Source organism: Sapajus apella, unplaced genomic scaffold (genome assembly GCF_009761245.1).
Source record: "Sapajus apella isolate SASKATOON/1434 unplaced genomic scaffold, GSC_monkey_1.0 scaffold101, whole genome shotgun sequence".
In the NCBI taxonomy this organism is placed as follows: Eukaryota; Metazoa; Chordata; class Mammalia; order Primates; family Cebidae; genus Sapajus; species Sapajus apella.
The window spans coordinates 4,946,777-4,966,175 of record NW_022437041.1 but is presented as its reverse complement, the minus strand read 5'-3'; the positions used below and the strand labels follow the sequence as shown (position 1 = coordinate 4,966,175).

The 19,399-nt window shown below is 37.2% G+C and overlaps 1 protein-coding gene and 1 long non-coding RNA gene across 9 annotated transcripts in view; both read left to right on the top strand.

The window, feature by feature from the left end:
* NLGN1 (neuroligin 1) overlaps positions 1-19,399 on the top strand; it is an 873,763-nt gene that overhangs the window by 203,788 nt on the left and 650,576 nt on the right. The window lies entirely within an intron of this gene.
* Positions 12,986-16,593, top strand: LOC116536478. The gene is made up of 2 exons (XR_004262659.1): positions 12,986-13,729; positions 14,047-16,593. It is a non-coding gene; the product is annotated as an uncharacterized LOC116536478 (long non-coding RNA).

Below are 19,399 nucleotides of genomic sequence, written 5' to 3'. Positions count from 1 at the left end.
CATCACTCCAGTCTCCAGCTGTGTTGTCACATGGCTTTCTTTCCTGTGCGTCTCCCCACATTCCCGTGTCTTCATGTGGTCTTCTCAAACACATGCTGGCCCCTAATCCAGTGTGACCTCATCTTCATTCTGTTTACAAAAACCTATTTCCAAATAAGGTCATTGTATTGCTTTGCTGGATTGCTGTAACACAGCACTACAAACTGGGTGGCTTAAACAACAGAATTTTGTTTTGTTTTGTTTTGCATTTCTGGAGACTAGCAAGTCTGATGTCAGCACATGGGCGGGGTTGGTTCTTTCTGAGGGCTGCAAGGAAGAATTAGTTTCAGGCCTCTCTTTGTGGCATATTGATGGCGGTCTTCTCCCTGTGTCTCTTCACATGGCCTTCTGCCTGTGTATATGTCTGTGTTCAAATGATCAATATTTTAGAAGGATACAAGTTGTATTGGATTACGGCACAACCTAATGACCTCAACATAACTAATTACATCTATAACGATCTCATTTCTAAATAAGGGCACATTTTGAGGTACTTGGGTTAGGACTTAACATATAGAATTTTGGTGAAACACAATTCAATATAACTGTCACATCTGAAGGTTCCAGCTGAACATAAATTCTTGAGGGACACTAAGGACACTGCCACTTTTCCAGACTGATCCCCAGAATGATCTCAAAATGTTTCGATCATAATGTTTATTTTAAATGTTGAAAAACTATCGCTTATTGGGGTTAAATATGTTGCCAAGGTCACATGACTGTTGGGAGCACTGAAACTTTTGCTCAAATCAAAACTTAAATTTTATGTGATAGCTGCCTTTACCACAATGACCCCTCCTACGGATAATGAATTTTCTCTGCCCTCCTAAGAAGTTCATTTGTTTTTTAATTATTTTTCTATCAAGATAGGATACAATGCATTAATCCATATGCTTTTATATATCCAAGTGCTTGACTTTGTGTCAACAAAATGATTCAGTATTTTTAAAGTATTTCTTGAATTTTAAACACTTTATCCAGATGGTTGCTTACATGCAAACATGGTTTAAGTTAAAATGAGGATCCTAACAATTTAAAGCTGTAATATTATTGCTTTTCAGTTCTGTTTCATTTGTCATTTTAGGGAATTGAATAAAGTTATTTTTTAAATAATTTTAAAGTTAAGACCTAATTCTTTGTTTACTGTAATTCTATTCATTTGGTATGTATGAAATAACACTAAAGCAATTTAAGTATAGCCCATAATTTTCATGAAAACCTGTAAAATGTTGCAATAATCAGATTTCTACAATGACAAAAACAATCTTAATAAAAGGATCAGGGGTCATAGCATTATAATTATAATTATAATTCTTAAGAGTAGAAAAATCTGATTATTCGATAGTGGTTCTAATTTTCTGGTCCCCATTGCAGGAATGAAGGAGTGAAGGAGGAAGTCTTCACTTTCCTTTTCTTCCTTTTTTTTTTTTTTGAGACAAACATCTTTGGAGTAGTTACTCCAATTTAAAAAATAATCATTTCCTAGTAGTAGAAGTATACAAAAACATCTACCTTTTCCTTTTACAAAAATGCTCACATTTTCTTTTCTCCAAAAGGTCTGGGCTCCTCTTCTAGAATCTTCTTTCTGAGTTCCGCTAACCGGAAAGTGAAAGAAGGAGGATAAGTAAGAAAAGGACAGGTTGACACCAGGACAAGGAATATAATCCTGTCAAGTAGTAGTAAATATAGCTACTCCCAGTAATGGAAGAGGGATCCCTGGTTAAAACTATTAAAAATATCTACGTGCTTCCTAATTTGGACTCCTAGGCCTCCTGGGAACAGGCATGCCCTGTGGAGGATTTCTAAAACGAAGAATGCCTGTAACTTCCTCTAACTCTCTATCCCTGCTAAATTCCCACACATCATCTTCCTCAGCTCACCATCTTTCCTGGCAATGAGCAGGCCAGGCCTCAGTTTGCATTTGTGAGCTTTCATTAAAAAGAACTGATATGTTGCTTTGCCACAGTAATTTACAAGGAGGCAGATCCTGAGGCATCTGAGCTGCTCCAAGCTAGGCAGCCAAGTAGCCTGTCAGTGCTTCTCTTGACCTATCCCTGACTTTCCACCAGCGCAAACACCCACACTCCCACACACACCCATCTGGACAGCACCCTCATCCCTCACACATATGTACATGGAGACACCACCTACAGTGGAAAGATTTCTTTCCTTTTCTTCACTTTTCTTCTGTCCTTCCTTGATTCCTTTCTTCCAGAGCAAAGGGGGTCCTGCTGCTTTATTAAAATATTTGGAAGTCATTCATTTAAAGAAGAACTTCATTTCAATAAAAATGAAAATATCTGTAAATTTGCATTCCAAAGAGAAAATGTTTTCTAAAATGGCTACTTAAAAGACTTTGTATTCTAGTTGACTCTGAAAGGCCACAGATGAGTTGAGTTTTTTTTTTCTTTCTGTATTTATTTTATGAAGTTCTTTGGCCACCTCAGCAATTTAGCAAAGGGTATTCTTGTGGGGGCAGAGGGGAAGGAAACATAAAACTTTGTATAATATTTACTGGGGCCTCAGACTGTCATTGGGTGGGAAGTTTGACTATTGCAAGTGGTGCTTTTATCAATTGAGACTGATTGATTGTTATTCTTTTCCGAGTTGTTGCTTTTCTCAGCTCTGTTCTCTGTGTCCTGGAGGCCCTGCCTCAGATTTCCCAATTTGGCCTGCTGTTTCCTGTCCCTCCCAGTCACTGCCTACTCCCAATAAATCGCTCCATCTGGCACTTTGGGAAAGAATTGCTCTTTGCCTTCAGAGAGCTTACATTGTAACAAAAACCTCAGTAACAAGAAATAGGGCTTTTTTGTTGATGCCCTTGTCAATATTACTAAGTACTGTAAATGTAAGTTTGGTATGTATTCAAATCTCCAAAAAACAAAATGAGAAAATAGCTGCTTCTGTAAAAAAAAAAAAAAAAAAAAAAAAAAACCAAAAAGGTAATGATGCTGATATTTGGCACTGTGTTCCCCATAATAAAACATTTAATTAAATCTCTAAATGTGTATAGAGTACAAAATCTGCACATTAGAATAAAACACATCAGGCATAACCAAAACTATAATTATATCAGCCCTGTTGCCTGAGCCCACCTTAGTTGCTCTGCCAAGAAGCAATGGTTTAAAACTTTCCATCCATCTGTTTTTTTTTTTAAGCCTAAAGTGTACCTATACAAATCTCTTTAAAGCTGGGAATGCTTTGGCTACTGATACAACAGCTGCTGGATTACAGGCTGCTGCTTCCAGAAGTAAAAATGAACAGCTGACGCTCTAGGGCTCTTTTCTCATTTTTGTTGGAAGTCTTCTCAGTGCAGAGCCCTGGGGTAGGTCCTGGAGATACTGAGATAAAAAAGACATTAAAGAGCTGCCCTCAAAAGAGTTCACTATCTTGTGGGGGAGGCAGATACAGAAAGAGAAAATAACAATACAGTAGGCGCCCTGAGGAAAGGAAGCAAGGGGCATTGAGGGAACGCACAGGAGAGGTGTCTGTAGTTCCAGATATTTTGAGATAGAAGGTTACCCCTTACATGAGCACATGAGCACTCACGGATAAATGTCTCTCCATACCTTCAAAGGCTAGTGTAGTCTATGTGACCATATTTCAGAGTAAAATATTTTTGAGTGTTTATTTAAAATATCTGTGTGTATCTTTTTTTTTTTTTTGTATGAATATCAGTTGTGTCTTCTTTCGAATTTCACTTTGCCAGGATTTTAGAAACACTACGTGCTCACTTCTGTAGTCCTGAATCTGATCTGTTATGGTTTGGAAGACAGAACACCCACACTTAAAACATGCAAACAAATAGAAAAACTTGTTTGTGACAAAAATGGAGTCAAAATGAGAGTCTTCACCATGCGTAACCCAGGGGAACTTATGCATATAGACTTTGTGTGAAGGTAGTTTTTTTCAGTTTTATGTTCTTAGTAATAGGCCACTAAAGATGTAGGCTTCAAATAAGTGATGTATTTACTAATTGGGAATCTATAGAAGCCAACACTCCCCTCATGAGGATGTGCACAGGCATTGCTTGACACTCAGGACACCCGCAGACCCGATCCTTCTTCCCTGATGCACGCCGTCTCTCCTTCTCCATTTCTCTCACCCTAATCTAGAGCCTCCATCATTTCTTGCTCCAACCACTGTAATAGCCTCATAACACTTCTTCCTATTCCCATTCCTGCTTCTGAATCTATTCTACACATAGCAGCCAGTATGATCTTTGCTTTAAATTCTGAAATCAGATTATATCACCTTTTTTCTTAATTGCCCTCAAGGATTCCCTAAAAGTAAATGTAGAACTCCTTACTATCACCTACAAGACTCTACATAGTAACTCTTGGCTGCCGTTTCAGTGTCCTTCTGTATATTTCTCCCTTCTCTCTACTTTCTAGCTTTATTGATATTCTTTTGGTTACTGGAATAGTCAGCCTCCATCCTACCTCAGGACCTTTGCACATGCAGATCCTTGTACTTTTAATGAACCTCTACATCTTTTCATGTCTGACTAAGTTTTAGAATTCAAGTTTTGGAAAAGTGCCACTTTGTCAAAACAGCCTTTGCTGATCAACCTATCAAGGTAACCCTACCCTTTTCTTCCAGTTAGTCTTTAATATCTTCATCGTTATTTTCTTCATTACATTTTTATCTTCATATTAAATTACATTGTTCATTTATGTGCTTTACTCTCTGACTGCCCCGGAAAAACATTTCTCTTGCTCACTGCTACATCTACAGCACTCACAAGGGATTCAATAAATATTCATTGAGAACATAAACAGCCTTAAGAAACAATGCAATTTGTCGGAGAGAGCCTTCATCTCCCACCGTCTGCATTTATTTGAGTAATACTACACCTGCTATCATTCTTCACCAGACATGGTAAATTCTGTTTCTTTCTGCTATGCAATCACTATTTGTTTATGGCACACTGCTCCCCAAATAAAGTAAATTTCAAAGCCAACATCAGAGTCTTTAACTAAGAAATAGCATTGTTCAGTGGTTCAGAGTCTGACAGATATAACCTGGACTCTGTCGCAGGGGCCCTCGAGGCCAAGTGGCTGCCAACAGCCGAGGCTCTTGGCTTTCTGCCCGTGCATGTTACTGCCAGCCTTATGGCCTCTGCACTGAATTTATATTTTAATGCAGGACGCCAACAATGCATTTGTGTAACAGGAGTACTGAGAATGGTTTTTCTTTTCCAGCCAGAAGCTTCATTTTTCCTTTCCTACCTTCTATTTTAATCTTTATTCAACCCCAATTTCCCTCCCCTGACAAATATATCTTCTCATTATTTTCTTTTTTTCCTTGTTTTACCATCTATCTCTGTAAATAAGATTTCTTGCTAACATATTCTCTAAAGCATTTAACTTGAGATTATGGAAGAGGCAAAAAGTCTGAATACCAGATAATCTAAGAAGAGGCCTAATTGTATTTGTTTAAGGAGTTACATAGCATTAAATAGCTCCTGCAATGGCCCGTGTGGGATCTCATTCCTTATGATTCGGCCTTCCATTGGTTAATATCACCATGAACGTATACATGAATTCAGTGCATTTTTGTTGTTATTGTTTTTTTCTTCTTTTTTTTAGAGACAGGGTCTCACTGTATCATCCAGGCTGGAGTGCAGTGGCAAGATGGTAACCCACTGTAATCCTTGAGCCCATGGGCTCAAGTGATCTTCCTACCTCAGCCTCTTGGGTAGCTGGGGCTACAGGCACACACCACCACACCTGGGTATTTTTGATGCTTTTGTAGAGATGCGGTCTCCCTAAGTTGGCCAAGTTGATCTTTAACTTCTGACAGAAAGCAATCCTGCTTCCTCGGGCGCGCAAAGTGCTTGGATTACAGGCAGGACCCACTCTGTCTTCTCTTCTTTTGTTAGATATTAGCCACCACAGGTTTCCCAGGGCAAGTCAGAAATCATTTTATAAAATGAAGCAAACCAGAAAGTGAGACTATATTCTATTTTTATCACCATAGGCAGAGTTTTTGGAACATGGTTAGTACACCAAAAACAGTTGATAAATGAAGGAGCATTTTGAGTATGGCAGATAATGGGCCGCTTAGATCATTGAGGTAAATAGAGTGGCCACTGGCCTTTCTAGTGGATGCTGGAGGCTACATCCTGGGGAGTTGGTGGTGGAGAGGCATACTAAGAATGTTACTGACCTATAACATCTCAATCTGGGAGTGAGTGTTAAAGCTGGCAACGAGATAAACTAGATCTACGCCTCAGAACACATTGCAGAGTGATAGAGAATAGGGCGTTGGATTTCTGGTGGGGCTGGCTTCATGCGCTGGGGGTCTGTGCAGTCCAACTGATCCCTGAGCTCAGAATGGCCCCACAAAGTTGGTTAAACAATCTTTTTTTCATCATATTGAAATTGATAATATGTTTTGAACAAGGGATCCTGCATTTTCATTTTGCACTGGATCCTACAAATTATTTAGCCAATCTTGTTCTTGGTTTTGCTGGCATTTTCCCCATGCTGCACATCAGTAAATGTTCATGTAATTATGAGAGATGGCAGAATAGAAACCCTCTGTGCACGCCGAATAATTAGATTAAAACTCTCAACTAAAACACTATGACCACTTGTATTTTTACCCTTACAGTTCCCTTCAGATCTAAGGGAAGCAATGAAAAAGACATGTTGTCACTTTGGGAAATCAAAGGTCTGTTCCTCTATTCTTTTTTTTTTTTTTTTTAAAGATGACATTTCACCCCTGTTGCCCAAGCTGGAGTGCAATGGGGCGATCTCGGCTCACTGCAACCTCCGCCTCCTGGTTCAAGCAATTATCCTGCCTCAGCCTCCCAAGTAGCTGGGATTGCCATGCCAGCCTGATTTTCTGTATTTTTAGTGGAAATGGGGTTTCACTGTGTTAGCCAGGCTGGTCTCAAACTCCTGACTTCAGGTGATCTCCCTGCCTCGGCCTGTTGTTCTTGTTGTAATGAACTTGTTCATTCTCTGATCAATTATTGAGTGTTTAATGAGTCCTAGGGGCTATGCTAGACCCCGAAGGTAAAAACAGGAAGACTTCATAGTTGTCATAGGGGACAATCAAGTGAGGGCTAACAAAAATCATTATTATAATAGCTACCATTTGTACAGTGCCCACCAGGCATTGTTTTAATGGTTTTATATATTAGCTTACTTAATCTTCACAATAAACCTATGAAAAAGTTGCTATTAGTATTTCTACTTTACTAAGGAGAAATATGAGGCACAGATAGGTTACTGTGCAAGGTTCCACAGCTAGAAAAGTGGCAGAACCAAGATTCAACGCCAGAGAGTCTAGCTCCATTGACTGTACCTTTAGCCACTAACTATAACAAACATTAGAGACCCTATAGGGAATAAGTTAAATTTACATATGGGTAGGATGCTACCCAGGGCAGTAAATGGACATCTCTATCTTGGATGGGAGCTGGAAAGAAAACACTTTATTATGATGATGATACTTGCAATGGCTGCAGAACGAGAGGAAGTGGCCCATACACTGAGCACAGGATGTGCTGAGATGAGTGGGACAGGGCTTGCTTCGGTCGAGGACAGCTTGTGATCAGAGAGGACAGTGAGAGATGAGCCTGGAGCTCCAGGCAGGATCGAGATGTCTCAGGAGCTTCGAGTTTTTCTCCAGGTGATAGGACGTCATTGAGGGATTTAAGTAAAGGCTTGACATAATTGGATGAGCACTGCGTAATGTTCTTTCTGACAACAGTATAAATGATGGAATCCAACGATGATAAACCTGAAAGGGAATAACTAGAAGTTTGGTACCACTTAGTGTGTCAGTGACAATGAAGGCCTTACTCAGGGCAATAGCTGTGGGGGAGAAGGAAAGAAATGAAGGGTAAGAGGTGTCTATTTGGTAGCTTCCTAGGGCTTGTGGAGTAACTGGTTGTTGCCGGGTGGCAAGACTGGGGAAATAATGGAAACAAGGGTGACTCTAAGATGTCTCACTGTCCGGTCAGTACCTTCCTCCTTGACCTGCTGTCCTGACTTCCCCTAACCAGCCTTGTCTAATGTGGCTTCTTCACCGGAACTCAAGAAGGCAGGATGGGGCAGACAGTGAGTTAGAATAATAATAAATAATTTGCGGAAAAGGGAAAGTGTCAAAGGTAGAGGAGAAAAAGAGGAAAAGACTCCAGAAAATAAACAGAAGAGCAGGATGGAATACTGAACAAACTTTTAATCTCTCATGTGCCAGATAAAATGTAAGCTCTTGGAAATAATGCCACCTATATGGATTTATTTTACGGAGTCATCCTTTAAAAACAGAACTTGGGAGAGAGAGAAGTATGTCAGAAGGAGGCAGAGATAGATAACACAGAAGTGGGGCTGGGAAAGAGTCTGCAGCTTACCCATGGTTGGGGTAAGCTCGAAATGAGAAGGAAAACATGCAGAGACAGGAAATCACAAACCGTCAACTGGAAAGAAAGCAAAATCATTTAGTTGAAGTGTGAATTGCTAAAAAGAACAGGCAGGTGCATAATCTATGTAGATTTGCATTAATGGCTAGACAAATGAAAATAAATTTTCAGAACACTGGTAAGTCAGAAAACACATATTGATTGAATTCAACGTGTATTCCTGAGTATTTACTGTGTGGCTTGCCTTGTGCTAGGTATTGAATTACAAATTGAGTCTGTACAAATCAGTGACACACACAAGCATACAAGTACTGCACTTGGGTATGTAAAATCTAATATGAAGGCAGATTACAAATTATCAAATATGTACACTACAAGACTAGAAAGGTCATTAAGGAGGAAGGAATGTTATTATTTATTTATTTATTTATTTATTTTGCATGTAAGAACTCATGAAGTTTAGGTTTAATCAGAAAGATATCTTAAAAGAATAATATTTGGAATCAATCTTGAGTGATGGATAGACTTTCAACAGGCAGAGATGTAGGGCTTTTGTCTGAAAAGGGGAAATGCATTGCAATTGGTAAAGTCTCAGGACAGTAAGTGTGAAGCTGATTAGATCGTAAAAGATATTGAATTGTGATGAAATATTGGTTGTGGTAAAATATCAAAAGCCTCGAAGGTCAAGATGAGGCATTTTACTATCAACAAGTATGCACTGATGGCTCTTGGGCAAGGAGCTGTGATAACAAGAGTGGTTTCAGTGAAGGGTGAGCAGGGAATGGGAAGGGCAGAGAATTAATTGCAGGAAAGGAGAGTAATATGGGGTAATGGGACTGTAGTTTATATGAAAAGTGACTGGCAGTGAACATGAAAAGATAACAAATTTGGGAGACGTTTCAAAGCAGAAATTAATAGAACGGGAAAGCGTCTGCATATGTGGGTGGACAGTGAGCAAGGAGGCCTTGGCAAGGCTGACAACAGATTGGAAATGAAATGGCTGGGAGGAAGATGATGCTGTTAATAAATCCTATTTCTAAATCTACTCTGAGGATAGATCAGCTTGTGAAATTTTCAGCAAAATTGATCCTGGGAATGAATTTACCATTCTTTTCTTTATTCTTATCAATATAAAGGCATGAAAAAGCTATTTATGCCTTTGTAGTGTGTTCAAATAAAATATTAACCTCATCAATTCAAAGAAATTCACTGAAAAATCCGCCTTTCATTTTTTGCCAAAGCAGGGAGAAAAGATGATACATCTTCCACACTAAAATTTCTCTATTACTGTCATTTCTGGGCTGTGTATAGCTCTAGATTTCCAAAAGAGAAATGAATAGAGTACATACTCCTTTTTTTTTTTTTTAAAGGCTACCCACTGCCATAGGCTGTCTGAGTGTAATTTTCAATGACAAGTCAAGATTGAGGAATGTATACAAGGCCAATTACAGACTCAGCTTGTTTTTCCAGCATTTAACTGTTCCCATCAAGCACTCTGTTTATTTGCATGGAAGTGAAATGGACCCAAAGAATTTGAAAGCTGTGAAAGCTGCATGTCTTACTGTGAGGAGTACAGATGGGACTGGTTAGGCTCTTTCCTGAGACTCATACACCTAGATCATTAAAACCACATAAACCTCAGAGAAAGACTGAGAATACAGAACGTGGGACATGAAGTAGAAAATTATCTAAAAGCAATGGCAAGGACATCTGGAAATATCAGAGCAGGATATGATGGCCCAAATTGCTTTCTGATGCTGACCTGCTGGAAGAAGAAGAAAAATAGTCCCAGTAAAAAGAGAAGAAAAAAAAATAAAACTTATTTTAAGATTCTAGATAAAGTGAATAGACGTTTTCATCTGCCAGGTGATTATGCTGGTACCAGGACTGCACTGAAGAAGTGGTTTTATTTTACCTTATGTAGTTTAAAGGGCAGGTATCACACCTATGGCATTTAGCATTGCTGAGAACTATTTTGTTGCAAAAGTTATGAAAGTAAATCAACAGTTTCCACAATATGATTCCAATAGGATAATTATTTATTGTTCGGCATTTCCAAAAAATAAAAGAACAAAATTACTAACTGACCCAATTAGTAAACACAACAAGTTGCCATACTTCCTGCTCAATAACAAATGCAGGCCTTGGGGAAGCTGCACATGGCCTTCCAGATCATTGAACAAATAACTTCTTCAGAAAGAGTTAACAGCTTCTGAATGCATTCTGTACCCTCAAAAGAGTTCTGAGTCCCAGGGAACTTCAGGTGAATGAAGAAGTAGGCTATGAAACCACAAAGAGCCAGCACTTGCTTCTGTCCCATAATCACTTTACAGCAACATATAGTATTTGTACCCCCCATTCTGCCTCTAACATGGTCTCTACATAAACCTCAGTGAAGCTTAAGTCATTCTTGTGTATTCTTTCTATAAAGGTCTTTGGCATGCAAGTCAACAGGGCTAGTTGGATGCTGGCGGCAGTGAGACCCACTGACTATGTCAAGGAGCTCAGTCTGATTGAAAAAGAAGTTAGGACAGGTGCATACATACTCTGTAAAAATGGGGCAGTGCGATTGTTTTTGCGAGAAAAGAAAAAGCAGATTCTTGGAGAGTTAAAAGGGAGGAGGTGTAATATCTAACAGTGCATGTGTTTTGGATGAGGTTAAGGTGAACAATCAGAAAATAAATAATGGGAGTCAAGCTACCCTTGGATAATACAGACTTTTTGACAGGTCACAATGGAATGAGAGAACGCATGCCAACGATAGAGAATAGCATGGGCAAAGAGAAGCATTGAGAGGGAAAGAATGAGGGTTGTGACCATCATGTGGCTGCAGTTCAGCTGGGGAACAGGTAATAAGTACCAGGAAGGAAAGATCGATTGGAACATGTTCTGAAAGGCTTTAAATGCCAGTGTGAGGATTTTAATTTGGTAGGCAAAGGGGAGCTACCAGATGTTGTGTGTAAGAGAGTGACATGATTAAAATTGTTTTAGGAAGATTAATTTGGCAGTTGCCTTTGGTTAGATTGATGATACAGGAGACTGGGTCTTGTAAAACATAGTAGGCTTTTGCATTTGTGCCATCTGACAAGATGTTGATCAGTAATTTCAAAAGTCTTGTAAATATTTAAACTTTCTTGCTGTACCATGGACATCTATTTAAAAGGCCCCAAAAGTTAAGAAATAAAGAACATTATTCACTTTTTTTTTTCCAAATAAAGATAGGAATGCTAGAAGAGCCCACATAGAGTTCAGAAGTTGTTCTCCACAAAAGGGGTAGGCCCTCTGGCTCTAACAACAGATCAGCTGTTGTAGAGCTGTCCACCCATGGCTTACTGTTCTGGCTCTGTCATTCTGTGGCTGTGTATTTCAGCAGGTCATTTTATGGTTTTGGGCCTCAGTTTTCACTTGAATGAGATGAAGGTTTGGGCTCCATGACCTTCAGCGTTGCAAGATTTCTCATTTTCCAGTTCTTTCTAGGAACAAAGGGAATTGCAATAAATAATAGGGTTAATGGTTATCTGCACTGTCTGCCTATTTCACTGACTTGTCAAGAATTCTAGTAAGGAGGATGAGTTTGAAGACTTCATGCATGGATTTAATGTAGCATGAGCTTGTTTCATTTGTTGCAACAGTTTAAATGCCATTTTTAATGTTTTCTTCTCATGCTACTGCTGCTGATTTCCCTGTTTCCAAGAAGTGAAACTTCTGCAGATATGCCTGCTCCCACTCCTACAACGAATTAAGTATACACTGAGGAGACAATTTCTTTTTTATATTTAAGAAGATTTAGAATATTAATTTAAATAAATTAGCTGTGGTATGATATTGGTATATCTTAGTTTTATCTGTCAAAGAATAATTTGAATCAGCTAACTATACTGTATAGTAGTTTAACAACATGAATGCAAGATAGCTACCACATGCAGTAAGAATGAGCAGAGGGTTCTTCAATTAATTTACTTAATTCTAATAAAATATAGACAATATTGGGCAACCAATGGTAGTAATACCCAGACTAACTTATAGCTCACAGGTTTAAAAATTTTTTAAATAGGAAGATGATGGTTTATTATTCTTTTTTCTTTGTATTTTATCTACTTTCCCTTTATAATTTTTTTATGGAGCCTTTTGGATAGTTCATAAAAGTCATAGGATGATGGTGAGAGTCTTCTTGAACTTTAACTTAACTGACAGAGATTTCATCCATGTCAGTCTGGTCAGACAGATGTAGAGAATGGGTGGGTCAAATGTTCTTAACTCTGCCCACTTGCCTTTTCCCTAATATATATATATATATATATATATATATATATATATATATATATATATTTTTTTTTTTTTTTTTTTTTTTTTGAGACAGAGTTTCACTTTTTATTGCCTAGGCTGGAGTGCAGTGGCACAATCTCAGCTCACTGCAATCCCTGCCTCCTGAGTTAAAGCGATTCTCCTGTCTCAGCCTCTCAAGTAACTGTGATTACAGCACCCACCACCATGCCTAGCTAATTTTTGTATTTTTAATAGAGACGGGGTTTCACCATGTTGGCCAGGCAGATCTTGAACTCTTGACCTCAAATGATCTGCCTGCCTCACCCTCGCAAAGTGCTGGGATTACAGGCATGAGCCACCATGCCCAGCTTTCTTTTCCCTAATTTTAGCTAGAGAGTCATCAACTGTTTCTGGATTTGCTACAATATATTTAAACAGTACTTAGGTGAGTTCCAGTCATCAAAGAACTGGGGATACCACTGTTAGAAGTCCCACTCTTTTTCACTTTTGCAGAAAAATTGCCAGTTAAAGTAGAATGGTAAAGAGGTAAGGAAAAGGAATGACATTTTATAATTTATGGAAATTTTTCATGGCGTGGATTTTAGACATAAGATGTGCTTTAATATGTGTGTGTAAGTATTTTATGATTGTACATATTGGAAGAACTATTTCCTGCCCCCTTCCCCCAACACACGAACCATCACTACCACCACCCTGATAATTCTGCTTATGCTTAGATTACAATTTAATAAATAAATTTAGGTTTGCCAGTTGATTGTACTAAATTTGTTTATATGGAGAAGTGTGTACATTTACTCATGCCTTTGCACTTTTCCCAAATAATTTCCAAGGGCATGTGGAAAGATTGGAAAAGTCTCTGTCTTCCCCATTTTTCTTTGATAAGACAGAAGAGGCATGTTTGTTTCAAGTTACAAATCATTAACTATTTATTAAATACCTTTTATGTAGTAGTTATGGATCAATAATAAATTGATATATTATTTACTGATGAAACATTAAGAGATATTAATTGATAAAAATAATGAGGTTAGAGCGCGGTGGCTCACGCCTGTAATCCCAGCACTTTGGGAGGCCGCGGTGGGTGGATCACAAGGTCAAGAGATCGAGACCATCCTGGTCAACATGGTGAAACCCCATCTGTACTAAAAATACAAAATACAGGGCGTGGTGGCGCGCGCCTGTAGTCCCAGCTACTCAGGAGGCTGAGGCAGGAGAATTGCCTGAACCCAGGAGGCGGAGGTTGCGGTGAGCCGAGATTGCGCCATTGCACTCCAGCCTGGGTAACAAGAGTGGAACTCCGTCTCAAAACAAAAAAAAAAAAAAAAAAAAAAAAAAAAAATGAGGTTAAGGAGTATTCAGTTAACTCACTAACTTATTCCCCTGAATCTCCATAGAAAATCTTGGAAGGCTTAATGTAGTAAGTCTTTATGTAATCTATAGATACAAATCAATTGACTTTTTATTTCAAACCATATTTCTAGTTTGAAGAGCTCAGTATAAAATTGAAATAAACTTACTGTTAGGGCTATGGACTTTGTTATACTATAAAAGACGATAGAAACATTTTTGAAATTGAGTAATTTTTCTTGTAAATATAAATACAGCTTTGGTAATTGAGTTTTTATTAACAACTGTATCGTAATACATTCAAAAGGATAATGTTCCTTCTCTGTTTATAACCTGTATGTTAGAGCTATCCAGCAGAGCTTTCTGTGGTCATAGATATGTTATGTCTCTTCTCTGACCAATGCATTAGCCTCTGGTTCCATGTGGCTATTAAGCACTTGAAACATCGCTAATGTGTCTCAGAAACTAATTTGATTTAATTTTATTAATATAAATTAAAATTAAAATAGCTACCTATGATTAATTGCTACCATTTTGGGCAGTGCAGCTGGAAATGAATATTAGTATTACCAAGAGAAAGAGAAAAGTGGTCTTGGATTTTCAAATATGAGTAAAATCTTAGTCTTTACATTTTGATATTTTTGAATTTACAAAATAATAGCTAGAAACCGTCACAAGAAAGGTACTTGTTCAGTTAGGATATGTCACATATGGTTTATTTTTACTTTCAGGCATTTTGAGAATGTACAATTTATTTTAACTACTTCTGTTAAATTTTTGCTGAAATTTTGTCATAAATGTTTCAAAATTAAAGCAAAAGTCCTTTAGAATAGTCTGTTATATCAAGGGCTATTTTATATAAGACATTTTTGCTAATATTTTCTAGAAATATTAAGTAGATAAGAATTTTTTTTTTGTTTCTGGAATTAGTGTTTACTATATTTTCTCCCAGTGATATAGACCAGTGTGGGCCACATACCTAGGCTATTCTGGAACTGGTCCCTGTGAAATGATATCACCAATTGGAAATATTTTATTAAGTGTTTCATAACTCTTGGTTTACAAACCTGTCACACCTTTTCTTTTTGGGGATTTAAAATAGATTATTATAACTGTTGACTTTTCAAATAATTCTTTAAAGACTGTATTGATGATTCACAATCTTTTCCTTATTTTCGAAAAATAGCTTTTGTCGAAACTGAGGAAACTATCCTAGCAGGAGGGAAAGGTAGATTTCCCTGGGGAAGATGACTTAAAAGTTACTGACTGGAAAATGAAAGCATTTGCATAATACTAGCTCATAAGTAAACTCACATCATCAAAAGTAATATAATTTTTCTTGCCCTTTATTATTTACTTGGATCTACCATAGGTTTTTTGCTTGTTTTTCCAGTATTATTTCGCTATGATTGCCAAACTTTGTATGCATTTAAGGCGTACAACGTAATGATATATGTGTATTTTGTGAAATGATTACCAAAATCACACTAATTAAACACATCCATCACCTTACACAGTTACCATTGTGTGTGTTCACACAAATACAAAATGTAATACAAAATACAAAACTAAATACAAAAAAAGAATTATAAACCATCATCTTCCTATTTAAAAAAACTAAAAACCTGTGAGCTATAAATTAGTCTTGGAATTACTACCATTAGTTGCCTAATGTTGTCTGCATTCTACTAGAATTAATTGTGTGTGTGTGTGTCTGTTTTATTGAGAACGTTTAAGATCTCTCTTAGCACCTTTTTGGTGTACTATACAGTATTATTAGCTGTAGTCACTATTTGTACAATAGATCTCCAGAACTTATTCATCCTACGTAACTGAAACTTTGTATCCTTCGACCATCTTCCCATTCCTCCCACACCTCAGCTCCTGGAAAGCACCATTCTCTGTGCTTTACAAATTTGACTTTTTAAGATTCCGTATATCAGTGAGGTCATGCAGTATTTGTCTTTCTGTGCCTCACTTATTTAACTTAGGATAACATTCTCCAGGTTCCTGCATGTTGTTGGAAATGACAATGTCCTTTTTTTTTTTTTTTAAAGCTGTTAACATTCCATTACACAGACACACACATCATTTTCTTCATCCGTTCATTTCTCAGTGCACACTTCGGTTCATTCCTACCTTGGCTATTGTGAATAATGCTGCACTGAATGTGAAAGTGCAGATCTCTCTTCAAGAGAGTGATTTTATTTCCTTTGGTTATATCTACCCAGAAGTGGTACTGCTAGATCATATGGTAGTTTTATTTTTAATTTTTTGAGGAATCTGCCATAGTTTTAAGTTGAACATATTATATGGAAACAACTGAAATTTGTAATTTTCCAGCATATTAGCCCTAGAGCCAAATTTCTACTTATTACTTGCATCATCTCTCTTAGTGCTGTGCTGCTTCTTTTGTAGCAAAGAAAGGTAACTTTTTGGGGGATATATTTTCTTAAAAGGACTTATGCTTTAAGTTATTCAAGCAGCTGACTGTATATTTCATTCAAGTGAGACTTCTTCATTTTAATATATTGACTGTTGAGAAAAAAAAATTCCAGAAAACCTGTATGTATTCTCTGAATTCTTTTGTCATCCTCCCATGTGGCTTGTATTGATGTACTTCATTCCAGCCTTTGTCCGCTGAACTTCTCTCCTTTGTGCTTTTACCTTTTGTGTGAATGTTTGGTTCTCTTCCTGTCAGACATTGCTCTCCTCTTCTGTCGTTCCATAGCTGGGAGTTTAGGCACTGAAAAGTAGTCTGTACTGACTGGGGCCTGTCCCACCTGGATAAGCAAGCTTCTTGGAGCCCCTTGGTCACCACTAAGGGCTTGGAGTCCTCACCTCTAGGATGACCTTGCTCTGTAACATGTTTTCTTACTAGAGACTGTTTTATGTTCTTGTTCATAGGTGTGAGAATGTCATTTGACATACACTTCAGGTTGAGCTCATTTAGCTGTTGGGTGGTGGGGGCTAAACCACCCCACCTTATTCTTCAGTTATTATTGACTTTTTCTCCCTATAATGCATGTGAAAATGACTTAGGTTTTGCCTTTTACAGTAGTCATTAATAAGCATCCACATGTGCAGAGGTATTGGCACTGTGATTGAACAAGTATAAAGAAGTCAATGTAAAAATGCACATAAAAGAGAAGTTAGAGAATACTACAAAATAAAGTTTTGCATATATATTAAATCAATATGTAATACATTGTTAGTTACTGTTTAGTAAAACTGGGAGTAATTTTAGAGATATATGAAGCTACATCATTTTGTTTTTAGTAGAGTAACTTGTTTGGGGTTTGATGTAGCTTTAAAATTTTGTCTTAAGAAGCTGAATGTAATATTTTATTTATTTATTTACTATATTTTGAAATGGAGTCTTGCTGTGTTGCCCAGGCTGGAGTGCAGTGGCGTGATCTTGGTTCACTGCAACCTTTGTTTCCTGCACTCAAGCGATTCTCCTGCTTTAGCCTCCCTAGTAGCTGGGATTACAGGTGTGAACTACCATGCTGGCTAATTTTTGTATTTTTAGTAGAGATGGGGTTTCACCATGTTGGCCAGGCTGGTCTCGAACTCCTGACTTCAAATGACCTGCCCACCTCAGCCCCCCATAGTGCTGGGATTACATGCTAAATGTAATATTTTTATTACTTATCTCAGTGAAATCAGAGCCCTTTATACATTATGCAGCATTATACAAATAAATAGTATTACTGTAATAATACTATGTACTATACTATAATATGTAAAAAGTAATTTTAGGATACTTACCATTCTTTCATTTTTTTCTTGTCTTTCAATTCAGTCACAATGGTAAAGGGATATACTTGAGTTTTAGACTGTCTTGTTGCTTTTTTCTTTGGTAAGTCTTCTAGACAGGAGGATCTAATTATTTATTTGTGCATAGATCATATTCCCAGACTGGGGTTGATTTCATCTTAATTATTCTGGTAAACACCATCTCCAATTTATCATTTATTTACTAAAGTAGGGGCCTTGCTATGTTGCCCAGGCTGGTCTTGAAAACTTGGGCTCAAACAATCCTCCATTCTTGGCCTTCCAAAATGCTGGGATTACAGGTATGGGCCACTATGTCTAGCCTCCAATTTCTTAAAAATTAAATATTAAGAATAGCAAATGATCAATAGACAATTACCTTTATTAATTAACACTACTTTTTAAATTAAAAGTACTTTTTTTATTCAGAGACTTAGCTTTAGGTTTTATTAATAAAAGAAAAATAGTAAGTTAGATTTAAATGAAGAGCTTGGTAACAATAGGTCATAAAACATCCAGGGAAAGGTTATTTGACACTTGGGAATCCTTAGACAAAGGGCTTTTAGCAAGTTGTATATCAAGTTTCTATTAGACAACTCCCTTTGAATCATGTATGCATGACTAATGCCTTTATCTCTAGCTCCTTGACATCTTGTTTAATATTGCTGGTATAAATATATGTCCCTTCATTGCTTTAAAAAAAAAATAACAAGGAGACACGACTGTGTTAAAACATTGAAAAAATCAATCTCAATTTCAGACTTTATCATACTTGAACAACTTTCACTGAAAATGCCTTCAAAATTCAATAAATTCCTTTTCTAACCCTTATAGAAACTTTTTTTTTTTTAATAGCATACACCAAAGATATAGGAGAACTTAGAAAAACGCTGAAAGTTAAAGAGGGCAGGAGTTATTTGAGAAGTATTTTCTATTTTACAGACAAAGGAAAGGAGTGGGAGAAATGCTTGTCTGTAGAATAAACTATGTTTCTAGGTTACTTATAAGATGTGTCTGGGAAGGCGAACAAAAGCAGAGCCAGTAAGTATAATTGGGAAACTAAGCTATTTTAGAAGTATTACCAAGTCTACACAACAAGGAGAAAAGAGCTTAAGTGTTTGACATTCTTTCCAAAGTATGAGAAAGAATTCCAAGGGACAGAATTAATGTTTCCCTCTATTGACATCCTGAACAGTGAACAGGGATCTATTTATATAATGAATGTTAAGTTCTAGAATCCCTAACTGTAATAGTCGTATACTTATCTGGTTTTCTTTAATTTGGGAATAAGTCTGCTATATTTAAGAAGACAGAAACCAAGGGACATTTCAAAATATAGCTTGATATAAGCTAAGATTAAAAAAAAGAAAAGAAAAAGAAAAGCTATATTAAAATATGCATGCATGGCAGTGTTCTGCATTTCCCTAAAAATCAAGGGTCTAGTATTTTTTTTCTAGGTAGATCTTACTAACCTTTAAAAATCAGATTCACTTTTTTTTTTCAGTCATCTATTTTTAACATTATTCTAATTTAATTGCATCATCCTTTAAAATCTCTTCCATAGAGAGAGAT